Source organism: Populus euphratica, unplaced genomic scaffold, assembly GCF_000495115.2.
Source record: "Populus euphratica unplaced genomic scaffold, PopEup_1.0 scaffold44.1, whole genome shotgun sequence".
Lineage (NCBI taxonomy): Eukaryota > Viridiplantae > Streptophyta > Magnoliopsida > Malpighiales > Salicaceae > Populus > Populus euphratica.
Window position 1 is genome coordinate 1,055,804 of NW_011499865.1, and position 15,298 is coordinate 1,071,101.

The 15,298-nt window shown below is 35.6% G+C and overlaps 1 pseudogene; it reads right to left on the reverse strand.

The window, feature by feature from the left end:
* Positions 1–974: 974 nt before the first annotated feature.
* Positions 975–12,530, reverse strand: LOC105125946 (clathrin heavy chain 1-like; annotated as a pseudogene).
* Between the last annotated feature and the right edge of the window lie 2,768 nt (positions 12,531–15,298).

The window sequence follows — 15,298 nt, forward strand, 5'->3', positions numbered from 1 at the left end:
TTCAAATACACTTCTAAGCATGATTTCTTAATTTTAAATGTGTTTTTTAAAAATTAATATGTTTTTATATTTTTAAATTATTTTGATATAATAATATCAAAATTAATTTTTTTTAAATAAAAAATACTTTTTAATACATTTAAAAAATAAAATATTTTAAAAAATTATTATTATTATCACCTATCTTAATACTATTATGTAATGCATGGGGTTAAAATTTATTGTCTATGCTGGTTTATCCATCATAGTATTATAATCACTGTTATTTATTTATGAAAGTTTCCATATCTGAAGACGATAAAATAAGAAGAAAAATCATTTACAGCTTGAGTCAACACGTCAGAAATGTCTGTCCTTTACAGGTTTGTGGGAATATAAATTTTAGAACAATTTACTTTTATATCATGAAAGGTGCTGTCGTCACATGACAACTTACAAGCTCGTGGAAATATAATTTTTTTAAAAAAATTATTGTTATATCATTGGGTTTATTTTGACATTACCTGCTTATAGAATATTTGCAGTTAAAGCCACTTGGAGGTGTTTCTCACGACGAAGAACAGAGTATTATTAATTGAGTTTTACTCAAAAGGTACGATTTCCGTTTAACATAATAAAAACATATTAGGCTGTTCTTTCTCATCAAGCAGGGTAAAGTCGTCTCTGTACACATCCAGATGATGCGCCGCCATTTCATTCAAACAACTCGCCGTCATCATAATAAAGCAGCCCCGGGATCTTCGTCACTAAACACAGCCACTATAAAGCCCTAAACTAGCAAGCGCCGGTTCGATGACTGCTGGATAGAAATTGCAACCGCTTCCTACAAGAGGTTAGTGCTTCGACCAGAAGTAGCAGGAGCTGCTTCCAAGCTTGAGACTCGACGATGGAAATTCTAATACCGTAAATTCAAGAATGTTCAGCTCAAAGCACTGCCATATTAAGAGTAAGAAAATTGCTTTGCAACATGCATCCAAGCCCAACAATATTTTCAAGAGTATAAATTGAAGTGTTGTACATGAATGAAATATGGTGATTACAAAATTTAAAAAACCCTAATATGAATCCAAGAACCGTGCAGGCGACAATTAACAAAACCAAAATGTTATTACTACAATAAAACTAAAACTATACACGTGCCACAACCACAACAAATTTCATAACCCAATCTCTGTAGAAAACATGTTCATGGCCGAGACTTCACTGGGGAAAACTTGCTGCATGACATGACAACCAATTCTGAGAGATAGAAGTTACAGAAAATGCAATGGCAGGGACCGGTTTAATTCCTCCCGGAAGTATATAGCCATCAAAAGAACTGAATTAACCTTCAATAACAGACAAGCAATTCTAGATAACCTAATTTCTGAGGTAGATGTCCAAATCAGTAGGGGGCCATGGATGGCATGCCATAAGGTGGCATTGGAGGCATTCCCATTCCACCCATTGGAGGAGGTGCAAAACCTCCACCCATTCCAGGCATAGGTGGCGCAGGCAAAGCAAGGGGCAGCAATTGTGCATACATATTCTGCAGAAAAAAGAACCGAAAAAAGTCGAATGAGTTTAAACCAAGTATCCATAATAATACAACTATTGTTAGACATTGGCGTAGACTTCATTATAAAAGGGCATTGTTAATTGCATTTCTTCTATAAAAGCAGTTAGAGGTGTTAAATTTGGAAAAAATATTAATAACGTCTTTTCATTGTCAAACCAGAAAAAAACTGAAATATTATAATTTCATTGATCAGCAACTTCATATATAACAACATGGAAAAAATCAGTAGATTGAAAGGAGAAGAGCTTTCAAGACACTAATTATTTTCATGCATATATTCATTGAAAGCTTGGGAACAAGTTCAGAAAAGTTTTGCGAGGAAGATAAAAAAAAATACAAGGAAAAGAATTTTTTACTGGTAAATTAAGTATTTATGTTAAGAGCATTAAGATGCCCATACCTGCTGAGCAACCATGTCCTTCTCCTCTTTCTCTTTGGCCTTCACCTCACTAAGAGCCTCAAGTTTTTCCTTGATAAGTTCATCTACTTTGCTTGTGTACTCACGGATGAACTTGGAAACAGAAAAGAAAAACAAAATCAGAAGTTGAGGAAAATCAAAGACAAATAAGTATCAACAGTTAAGAACAAAGGAGAAGACAAACAAAAAGGCTACCTGCAAGAGATATGGGAATGCAAAATCAATCATGTTGTTCATCCAAGCCAGCTCAAGAGCAACATCTGGTCGGATCAAATCATAACAAACAAAGAGGCAAGCTGCAAAGCACTCTTTCTTTCCCTGCATCAGCATTTAACAAGATCATCAGCACAGTTCTCATTTGTGACTCCCAATATGACAAAGCGCATCTAGCACAATAGATTTTCTTTCTTTCTTTCTTTCTTTCTTTTTTTTTTTCCGAGGGTTGAGGGGAGGGTTGGTCTTTATCTTTTCTGAAAGAGGACAGCATTATAGAAGAAAACAATTACAGTGGTCCAAAATCAATATCATCCAATGGCTTAATCCTTAAGAAAATGATTTGAAGAAATATCAAAGGCAATCTTGTTTTAGCAATTATTTGAATGGATTAAACAATGAGAAAAGTGCAGTTGAAAAATAGCTGGGATTGTGAAGAGGGATGGAGGATTGCACAGAGACTTCAAGATAGAAAGCTCTTGTCAAGCACTAAAGATCTAAGAAAATGATTTGAAGAAATATCAAAGGCAATCTTGTTTTAGCAAGTATTTGAATGGATTAAACAATGAGAAAGGTGCAGTTGAAAAATAGCTGGGATTGTGAAGAGGGATGGAGGATTGCACAGGGACTTCAAGATAGAAAGCTTTTGTCAAGCACTAAAGGTGTGCTGCATTGCCCCACACACAGCATGGGGAGAGAAGAACTAGATAAAACAAACCTGCTCAATGAAATAGACAAGCAACTCCTCAGAAAGTTCCCTTTCACCAGACTGTGAACAAGTTTCCATACAATCTTTGTAAAGATTGTCTTTCTTTGACAAAGCAATTGACTGCTTCCACCTTCCAGCTTTCTTGTATATGTAAGCAGCAACACGTCTCATCTCCAGAAGCTCGTGTTTCTCAATCTGCACAAACACATTATTAGGGCTTGTAAATAAAAAATCAACCTTTACGACTTTCAGTCATCTATTGAAATTTATACTAACCTTCTGTGCAAGACCTATCTGGTCAAAGTTATCATGCAACTCAATAGATTCACGAAGTCTGTCATAGTCTTCCTCCTCAATGTAAATTCCATTCAGTGCTTCATTTACAGCAGAGACATTGTTGCTCTGAACTGCAACCATGTATGGCTTAACAAGGCGGAGCTGACCAGCCTGAAACTCAGAATTGCAAATGTGAATAAGATATATTACAGACAGAACTCTTCCTGGTCACTAACTTTCCAAGAGAAGTGGGTGCAACAACAACAGATGCAATAAATGTTAAAATGTACCTTTCGCATTATGTCCACCACTCTAGTATGGTCAACACGAAGAGCAATCACATTAAGAAGATCATTGATTAGGTCTGGATGTTCTTGCAAGTAAAAGTGCACAGCCTTGTAGTAGAGCTCAACATTTGCAACTTTTACTACAACATCTTTGAATTGCATGTGGTCCCAAGCTTCTGGAGAGTGGTTCATTATAGTGGTAGCAGCATTGTCAAATTCATCATATTGGATGTATAAATAAGTCAGTTCCTTCCAGTGCTGTTGTTCATCACAAGCCCGTATAAGCTTGGGGATGTTGAGACGAGTTGAGAACAATTTGATGTGCTCCATAAGCTTCTCAGGGCGGTATCTCGCATATAAAACTCCCAATTCAGTGAAGATGCCCATATGTGCACGTTCCAAACCAAGCCAACTTTCCATTAGAGAGATGAGCTCACTGAAGCATCCTCTGTTCTGGTAATACTCACTGACCTCTTCCAAATCATCAACCTATAATGATAGAATAAACACAAATCAGAATTTAAGACCACTTGAATACTTTCCATTTATGCACAGAAATTCATTTTCTACCATTAGCTATGTTACTTGCTAAAGATAAGGATTTAAGGGAAAAAACCAGCAGAAAAGGGCCAAGGCCTGTATAAGGTTATAGCAAGTTGCGCTCACAACATTAAAAGTCAGACTGAAAGAAAAGGTTCAAACAATAACCACCTGTATGATGATGTTGAGACCACATATCTGAGCCAAGCGGAATTCCTCAGCATCAACACATGCAAAGCAGACTTCTTTCCATGTTTTCGAGCTGTTTGCTTTTCGAGCAGCATCAACAGCACTTTGGAACTCGTTTAGCTTAACATGTGTAACAGCTAACTTCGCCCAGTTACTAATAAATCTAAATATAATCTTTGCTGCCTCGTACAGGGCTTCATCATATAAGCGATCTCCAACATTTTGGAGATTAGCAACATTAGGCATGAGAATGAACTCTTCAATTTCACCCAGTTGATCAATTTTAGCATATGCATAAATGAGTTCACTATCCACCTTGGGCTCCTTGGACTTTTGCCTCACCATTAGAAGGTACCTCACCAAGTCATGATATACATCTGCATCCTCGGCAGCCTTTATGACTTCCAAAAATTGAGTAGCATCGTCTGCACGGATAAATGACTCAATTGCTTCACTCACTAGTCCCTCTCGCAGTTGGGCCTTGGCCACTTGGCTCCAGACAGCTTCTTCTTCCACCCGGAATGCAAACTCCACAGCTCGATCAATGCTGCGAATATTATCCAGCAGGACATTGACAGCTGAAAAATTCAGATTGAACTTCTTGAAAATGGCAAACGCCTCTTCATACAATTGAGCTTCCACAGCAACCTCCCCAATCGCAGGACCATCAAAGTTGTCTAGCCTATTAATGTAATCCATAACTCTTGATGGATCAGCCTTGATGGCAGTCAAGATGAGTAGGTTTTGCAGATTGAAATTTCCACTGAAAGCAGAATTTTGGAGAACAATCTTTTCAAGAAGTTCGATCAGTTCATGTGGAAGATCAGCTGTCATGAAAGCTTTAACAGCTGCTGAAACTTGATCAGGACTCTTGCTTTCAGGCAAAGCAGTCGATACAACCTGATCAATCAGCTGCCGTCTATACTCATTATCAGGACTAAGGACTTTCTCCCAGAGATCACCATCCATCCGTTCTACAACATATCTGAATAAGACCATTGGGAAATCAGCAGAAAGAAACATATCTAAGCACATAATGAGTCATAACCACTTGCTGATGAACAATGTGCATACCTGGCCTGCAGTTTGAACAATGAATTCTTGTTTGTGACATTGATTAATTCATCATCACACTGTCCCCTTCGGTAGGCAACAACAGCAAGGGTGGGATCCCGCTTCTCACAATATTTACCAACAACACGTGAATCGTAATAGGGGTTGGTAGTAAGAAAATGCTCTGGATTGTCACCACTTTCAATAATGATTTTACCAAGAGCATTGTGAACATGCACATCCTGGCTTCCCTCACTGACCAGATGCTCCAAGAACTGAGTGAGCAAGCGGAGACGATTCCTGCAAGGAAAAAAAGCAAGTGAAGCTGCAAAGGACAGATGATTGAACATAACATTTTGAAAAAACAACAAACCTTTTCTCACACTCCTCCACTAAGGGCTCAACTGGCAGAAGAGAACGAACTGAAAGAATAAGGCCTTTAATGAAATCTTCAGCACATTCATCATCAAGAAGTTGTCCTACAACTAAAGGAGCATTTCCTGGATTGACCTGTCAAACATAACAAGGAGAAAATGAAAAATGGGACTGTATTGCCACTTATGAATGATTTTAGCAATTAAAAAACACGAAAAATGTTCCATCACACAAAAATCTCAAACTTAACATTTCAAGTAAACCTAAGAATAAAATTTACCTTTTGAACATAACCCTCTATATAGCGAAGCATATTGTTTACGTACAGGTAATGTGTAAGGTCCGGGACAAATCCAAAACGATCACAAACATTGATCAATGGACGTGCATCTGGAAGTTTGGCTTCCATTAAAAAGTTCTTTGTCTTTTCAGGATCATAGAAGTTAGATTCACGCGTCACACGTTCTACCTCCTTAATCTGCCCAGTTTTTGCAGCCGCTTCAATGTACTTGAAGTGGATTTCAGGATCCTCACTGCCCAGAAAGCAAAGAGATTTGTTGCAGCATACATTTTAACAGCCAAAATTATTGTATTTTGGATAAGAGAATCCACATTGTCAAAAAAGGAGTACCTGGAGCTCAAATATGAACCCAAAAAGAAATACAGTCCTTCATATGACTTAAACTGCTCGAAGAGCTTTATGCATGCATCCACACCCAATTGCTCACAGTATTCTTTGGCAGTCTGCATACAGAGATGTCTATGAGACCTAATAGAAAAGGTTGCATTTGTGATTGCTACTAAAATGATACTTTACCTGCACAATAATCTGAAGGTTGCCCCTCAGGTTGACAAGAAGAAGATCTTTCATACATTCAAGAGCCCATTCTCGAGAAAGAGTGCCAAAGAACTCAACAAGAGCCTAAAAAGAAGTAACATAAACATTTAGAGATAATGTTAAATTCGCTTGGGACAAACTTTTTTATGCATTGTGAGCAAACCTGAGGCTCAATGACATGTGTGTTCACAATAACACGTTTTATATCAGGCAACTCGGTATAGTGCTGCATTATATGTAAAATATCGTTAGTTCAAGAAATAGTGAAATTCCAAAACAAAAGGTTTTACTTAAGGATCGAGAAGGCATTTTACCTGAAGCGCTCGAATATACAACCCAGCTTTTTCACAGAGTTGGCCAATTCGTGGGCGATCATAATGACTAAACATACCATTGGCTAATATGGCATCTGCAACATTTGGAAATGTCACAAGATTGATCTCCAAAACCTGGTGGAAATTAGCATGAAGATTGTTAAGCAATGACCATCAATGGTGATTTCAACTATACAAAATAACTTTTTTTTAAAAGTATTAACCTTAGTTTGAAGGAATCCATGCTCAGGCAAATTTGGCTTCAGAACATCCAACAAAAATGCTGTTGCCTCACGGATCAAATTCCTCTGAAAAACAACAACAGCAATAAACGGAAAAATAATATATCATGTGGACAGAAGGAACATTTCTGAGCATAATTGAATTATTTTGTGCTAAAAAATAATAATACAGTAGAACCTGAAGGAACAGATCAGTTATTGTGTTGTAATCGACTGGGCAACCTCCCTCCATTTGAGACATCATTAGAGCAAAATTAACAGCAGCCTGGCATCCAGAAAGTTGAAACGAAGGTGAATGCCAACAAAACTCAAAACAAAATAAAAGAAGCTTCAGCCATTACATTTTGGTTGACACATTGTGTATACAAAACAGTGTGTGTGTGTGTGTGCATGTGTGTGTGAGTGAGTGACTAAAAAATTTGAGAAAATGAGAGTCCACATACCTGAGGGTCTGTCCGCAATATTGTTTGGAGAAGGAACAAATAATCAGGATTATAGCCAACCTATACCAGTGAAATAAAATATAAGTTGTCAGCACCCAAAAAATAACTAACAGCTATAGCTAAAAATATTCTATTCATAGTATTCATTAAGTTGGAATTTGGCAGCGTAGATCAAAAGATTTTAATGACAGAGCATGAGTACTTTACCTGCTTTGAGTATATAAGAATCTTGTCAAACTCCCTCCTCTCAGCAAATGCTGCAACAACTTTTGGAGTTGCCCTAGCTTTGATATATATCTTCAATGCAAGATCATTATCAACTGTCTGCAATGGAAACATGTTTATAATATCAGAAAGATGAATGAAATTATACACACTAACTACACAGACAAAGCAGAAAATGATATCCATGTCAAATTAAATATATTCAAGTTGTTTACATAAATAAAAAATAAAATAAAATAGACCAAACCATTGCCCGGGATGAATACCATATTTATTGATATTGATACCAGAATAAATTTTTGGACCCAAGAGAGGTCTCTCAATGACATCTCAGTAGTGTCAGGTCAGGTAAAAACATGGTGCACGGATATTAAACAAAAGTTAAAAGAATAAATGATAAAATAGCCTTTTTTTGGCTATTAATAAAAGAACCCAAACATTACCAGCAATAATGAATATAACTGACCTTCACAAGATCTCCAAGCTCTTCAGTGCATTCAAGCTTGTCCTCTGCCAACCAGTTCTCCAGAAGATTTTTCTTATTCTGATTTACAACAAGGCGTGATAATTCCAATGACTCGAAAGCATTAAGTTTTCCTCTAGTCAACAGAGTTCCAAAGTACTGCAGCAATGGTGGTGTTTGCCCAGCTTGCACCGGAACACTCTGTGGCACATGGACCAAATAAGAAATTCATGACCTTCAGATTACAGTGTCTTCATAGATAAAGAACCAAAGAAACAAGAAAGGATAAACTTTGCACTAAAAAACCTGAAATTTAGCAACAGTGTCAGGAGTGCGCAGGATTCCTTGAGGAGATTCTGCCGCAAGTTCTGCAGCCTCCTTATACTTTGCCTGAGAAAATAACTCTTGAAACCTCTGGACAACCTGAAAGAGACAACCAATGGGAGATGTTCATGGTAGAAACTAGAAACACACCATACATGCACACAGGCATAGATCAATTCAAGCATACATGGTAAAATTTTGAGTCAACCCGTGATACTATTCAGAGAAAACTGAAATAAAATAAAATAATGCAAACTTTAAGAAAGCGTCACAAAATTAACTTTCATGGAAAATTCAAAAGGTGGGAAGTTTTTCTAGCATATTCAAGTTTTACCTGCATTGACACGGATACATCATGTTGCGCAAAGTTATTTATTGGAGGTAAGATAATCTTTAACTCTTAAATAACAAATATCATTTTTCTCCAGATTCATGTCATGAAACATTTCAATAAATAGTTTTTTTTTCCGGTGCATAGAGAAAGCAAAAAATGATGAAAGATACATTATATCATAGGAACACAAGAACATTAAGTAAGTAAACAATAAGTACGATTAATTCCAACGCTCGGCAAAGTTAACAAATGAAAACAAGCAAATAATGTGTTTACCAGATTTTCAGCACCAGGAAGATTTCCTCTTTTTGCAAGATTAACAGCAAGTTCAAGATTGTTTAACTGCCAAACCACCAAAAAATGATATAAGATTGATGGCCCTCCTCTGTATATTAAAACATGACAGAAAAGGAGAGAATCCAGCAAGCAAACCTGGCCACTAACGAAAGGCACAAGTGTTGCTTCATTTACAGTGGCAAGCAAAACCTGTCCTCTCCTATTGACAGCATAGAAGCCACCTACTGAAGAAGCATCAGTCGTCAAAAATATAGGATCTGGACTGATTCGGTTTCTATAAACCGCGCTAGCAGTCTCTAGGTCATAAACAAATAGAAGTCCTTGCTTTGTGATCACATATATTAAGCCATACTTTTGGGATATCTGTCACAAAATAAGAGTTAACAAATTTTAGCTTGCGCTGAACCTATTAGAAACACTGCCAGTCTAGATAAAAAAGAAGCTATGATCTACCTGCATTGACACGGGAAAATCATCAGCGAAGTCTGGTGGAAAGAACAGGTCTGCTTGCTTCTTAGTAAATGATGGTTTGCCTAATAGACAATAGCACCATCAGTATCCAAAAGATTTCACCGGAAGCCAATATGGAAAGTTATAGCAACATGCTTTTAGTTTCACCAAGAACAAAAACTTGCTTTGGGACAGCATAAAAGCAAACAAATGAAACCAGGACACAATTACACTTCATATGATGTACATATGAAATATGAATTCCAGAGAAAAGTAAATGACCTGGCACAGCACCAAGTTCAATAACATGCAACTTTGATGTTAGTTGTCCAGCATTAAATGACCTTGATGCAAAAGAGATAAGGATTGAAGCATTATCATTTCCTGCAACCTGGAAAGGCATCAAACAAGCACATTTAAAATACAATACCAGGAGGAACACAGAAAGGATTAGAATCCACAAAATGAAAAAAAAAATGAGAGTAACATCACACTTTAAATGAGGCAAATGACGCTGCATGTGCTTCAAGAGCCTGACTACGCTGCTGATCCACAGAGAAAAGCTGCATATTCCCTTTGCCAATTGTGGCCTCTGCAACAAATATTAGGATATTAACCAATGCTGTTGAAAACTCCAGAAGAATTCTAAGTATTCACAATCATCAAGGCAGGTACAATACCAATCATTTAAGGAATAAATGTTTCACAACTAAAGAGCTGATATTTATATTTTAAAAATAACAGCAAAGACAAAATATGCCATCTTACATAATAACTCAAAAACTTGATAAGACAAGAAATATGGGAAAAGCAAAAGCAAATAATGATTGGTTATTGTACTTGAACAGATTAAAGGATCACAAGTCATACTCTAAATAACATTCTTACCTATCTACAGTTACAGATAAAAGAAGGAAAATCACCATAAATAACAACATTTTGATAGACCAACAAATTTGGAAATAATCACAATGTTTTGACAAACCAACAAATTTAGAACTAATACAAACCATGGTCCAAATGAGTTCTTACATTATAGACAACATTCAGACACAATGAAATTACAGCAAAGGAAACTGCTACAAAAACAAGTGCACACAATATTGTCTGTTTGGGCATCTATTTACAGTGTCAGTGTTTGACAGTTCTGAAAATTAAGTCCTCATAATTAACTTCCACAATCAACCACTCTATTGTGCAAAAACATATGCTCTTTTGATTTCCCACCGAGAAAAATGCAGACTTGCATATCCTACACTACAGGGAAAACAATATTCAATGTCATGGACAAGGAAAAATTTAACCAAGGATGATCTCAAGATAAGATAAGTTACATGTAACAGTGCATTATTCTGAGTAGTATCAATTGAATGAAAAATTACACTTGTGGCAACTCCTAGTCTCAAGTAATGCATGAAGCAACTAAATCTTTCAATTGTTGAAGAATTGTTTGAAAAACATACCACTTCATCCCTAAAGAGCGCCCAATACACCAGGAGGATACCAAGTTTTTCATACAAGTTATTAAAAGAGAGCAGACCAAACAACATAAAAGGAAATAAACAAGTCAAGAGCCCAAAATATTATTGGCCCGGGTCCAAAAGAGACTCTGCATCAGAAGCATTGAATTTTATCATAAGAAACAAAGGCAAGAGTACAGTAACTTAGCAAATCAAAACATACAAAGAAAGCATGTATAGCACCTAACAGCCATTTCACTTACTAAAAATTTAACTTATAAATTCTTATAACATAGCAAAAATGGAGCCACTAGTATGACCAATGTGTCATGAATACATGAAGAAATTTCTCTATGTAAATAATAGAAGACCACAAATGACACACCTCTGGAGGACCTTGAGCAATTCCAATGAGGACCAACCACTTCTCTGAAGGATCACATCTATAGTTGATTATCTGATTACCTTGCAGATTAGCTGTCCTATCAAACATCTTCACAGGCTCCGAATCACCTGCAAGAAGATAGAATCATAAACAATGATGCGGTGGAAAAAAAAGACAATATCTTAAAAATAATGAAAGATACAGAAGCTTGCCTTCAATTGACCAGTGATAAACAGAAGTCTGTGTTACCAAGGCCAGCATGGTAGCACTACTCCACTTCCAAAACACAACCTATAGCGCCAACCAACAATGAATAATATAATTTAGACTGGCATTCTAAATACAATAATTTAGACTGGCATTCTAAAACTAAAGAACAAAATCGAATCAAAACTCGATATATAGTAACCTGCTCAGGCATTTGATGTGATTTCACTTTCGCTTTCATTTCGATATTAAATATCTGTAAATGATCCTGAGTAGTTCCCGGGAGTTGAGCTTCCAGTAAAAAAAACAGCAGATCCATTAACCAATAGACAAAGATTAAGACTATAATTATTGCCATTAAAAACAGATGACAAATATACTTCTCCATTATTCACTCTAAAATATGTAAATCAATTTAAATAAATGAAAAATGATGGCATTATAAGTTATAAGAGTACCTTTGAGAGCGAGAATTCGGGAATTAGGATTCATCAAGGCGGAATCGGCCGTGATAGGCCTTCTCAGAGGCTGCGCAGGCATGCTCATATCGACAATAACCACACTGTTCTGCGGCGCCGTTTCTCTGATGCAGATGTACTTCTCTGATTCCATCGTCACATGGGTGAAATTTATGAACTGTGGATTGATCCCGAGGCTTGGCAACTACAATTCAACAACAAATCAAACAAAACCAGTATAAGAACGAAGACTTTTATTAAAAGAAATCACGAGATCTAGGGAGAAAATGTTGATAGTATTACCGTTAAAGCCTCTTTCATGGTGATTGGGGCATTGGCAGCAGCCATGGTGCCCTGGATCCGGGGTTTCGATTTCAGAAGCCCGAGGGGGAGGAGAGAGAGGGTGTTCGTTGGTAGATCGAGTAGTGGAAGAGAAAATGGGTCTGTGTTCCTTAATGATTCGACGAGCTAAAATGGGATGCCGGTGGGTTGTACCTTAATAATGTACATCTCCGCTGTACTAGATAGGTATTTGTCTTGGGCTGTTTTAAGACGGCCTCGAGTTAGTAGCGAAAACCAGTCTGTCTTGGGAAGATTGCGGCCCAGTGGGTCTAGAACGGAGGGAATTTGACGGTTCGATGGAGTTAAAGCGGAGACAGAGATATTTTGTGATGAATGGATTTTTGTTTATTTCTCCTCCATTCAGCAAGGTAACTCGCTAATTGTGATTCCATCAAGGTTCTGTCCGTTGCAGGATATTTTTGGGGCCTGCTTTAACTGGATTGTTTAAATTTTGAAAAGCCCATATCTTAAAGAACATTGTTTTGCTAAAATAGTTTCATTTTTTCTCTAAAATATTCTCCATAAAACAAATTTTACAAGAAACATTCGACGGTGATAGGATGATCATACATCATGGTAACGAAGCGCTTATGCTCACGTCGATGGTGGCGGTAGCCTTATTATATGTTTTGTGGAAGCGTTTTTGTGATTTCATTTTATTTGGTTACAAAACAAAACACATGCATGGCCCATCATTAAATAAGTTCAAAACTCATTTTTTGTTAAGCTATTTCTAGTTGCTTTTGCTACCTTTCTCCTCTATTTTATTTTTGTAGACAGAGAAAAAAAAAAGTAAAAAAAAAAAAATTGTTGTCTATCAATAAAAAAATAGCTTCATTTCACTACCAACCTCCACAATTTTTGCCTCTAACCACTTTTTTTTTTCTTTCCTTTTCTTTTCTCTTTCTTCTTCTCCTTTTGGGATTGATGTCCACAATCAGATGCTAGAAAATAAGCCAATAACAATTGAAAAGGCAAGGACTTCTTATTCTTAGACGCCTGTTTGATATTTGATATAAAGGCTTGTTTGCAAGTTAAGGGTGATGCAAATATTTCATTAACAGATTTAATTGATTCACGTTGTATGTAAATAGTAGAGAGCAGCTCATCATCAGCCTCCGCCATTTCCACCACTAGCTATTACTCTTATTCTTCCCCTTCTCTTTCTCCTTCATCTTTTGCATTCTCTGTTGCTCATGTAAATAGTGGAAAGCGTCTCCACTATTCATAGCCAGAATCGGTCCAACCCAAACCTTAATGTATTGGACCGACTTCATCTTTTGCATTCTCTGTTGCTCATATAAATAATGGAAAGCGTCTCCATTATTCATAGCCAGACTCGGTCCAGCCCAAATCTTAATGTATTGGACCAAGTCTAACCCAGTAAATTAAAAAAAATCTAAAAAAACTCTCAAATATTGTGTTTTATTTGAAAAACCAGTGTTTAACATTATTTAATGATATTATATAATTATATTATAAGGAGATCATATGATGACGTAGCATTTACAGAATTTGATTGTAATTATAATTTTATTCCTATTGTGATAATATTTTACTTGATATTGTTGCACGCTCAGAAAACTATGAAAACTATAATTCTTGTCAGATGGATTTCGTATGTGATAGAATTGCAAATAGTTTGTTTAACTAAAAGTGATCATTTTTAATTTGGTTTGGTTTTTATCTAAAAAACTAACCAAAATAAAATTTTATAAAATTGAAAAATTTGAATCAAAATCGATTCAAATTGACCCATTTCAATTGAAAAACCTATATTTTTTTAGGCTTTTTTTTTTTGCTTTTCGATAGGTTTTCTAATGGACTTGTAATTGATGTTAATATTATCTAATTTAGTTACAAGATTCTATAATATATTTAATTTTTTTATCGCTGAATATTCATTTATATTTAATTATCAGTGTCAATATTATGTTCAATATGTTGCAAGTCTTTTTAATATTTGTGTCTTGGACTCTTCCTACATCAAAGTGTAAATAACACACGCCAAATTAAAATTTAAATTATAAAGCATTGCCTTCAAAAGGGCTTTAAAAAAACAATAAATAACCTTGTCATAAAAAATAAAACTTTTCATATATAAATAACCTTGTCATAAAAAATAAAACTCTTCATATAAAAAATATAATTTTTTATTGTGCACATCATCCTTGTGGATGAAGCATTTTGAATTTGAAGATTTTCCATCTGTTAATACAAAATGAAAACATGTTAATGACCATAATTTATATGAGACTTAAATGCACTAAAATTCAAAGAAACCAATAGTAATAAATATGCCTATAGGAACATATAGAGGCCACTTATTGTAGCAATGCAATAAAAAATAATAGACAAACAAGAAACAATTTAATTCTTGACATTTTAGAATATCACTTAACCTTATAAAACCCAAGTAACATTTATAGCCCATTTAGATGTATCTCGAGATATTAAAAACACACACAAATAAATAGCAACTAAGCAACAAGTTTGACAAGAGAAGGGGGAATAAAACCATGAATTTTCAAGATAAAATATCATAAAATATCTTATAAAATAAAAGAAAGACAAGCAAGCTTTATGGGATAAGATCCCATATTTTAAAATAGAAACTAAGCAACAAGTTTGAATAGCCATTTTATTTGCAAGACCTGCTTGGTGCATTGTCTGATTTTTAAGGTGATTTATTCATTTTAGAAATCACTAGTCATATTTTAAATTTACTAACTCAATATAAAATTATAGCATAAACCTTGTTGGTTTTGTTTAGCTAGAGCTCATAGATGTATGCACGGATTTCCTATTCCTTCTTTCCATACTCTTCAATCTAAAAATTAAAATTTTAAAATTTCTCATACTTTGACTAAGAAAGACCACATTAGACTAACAGATAAG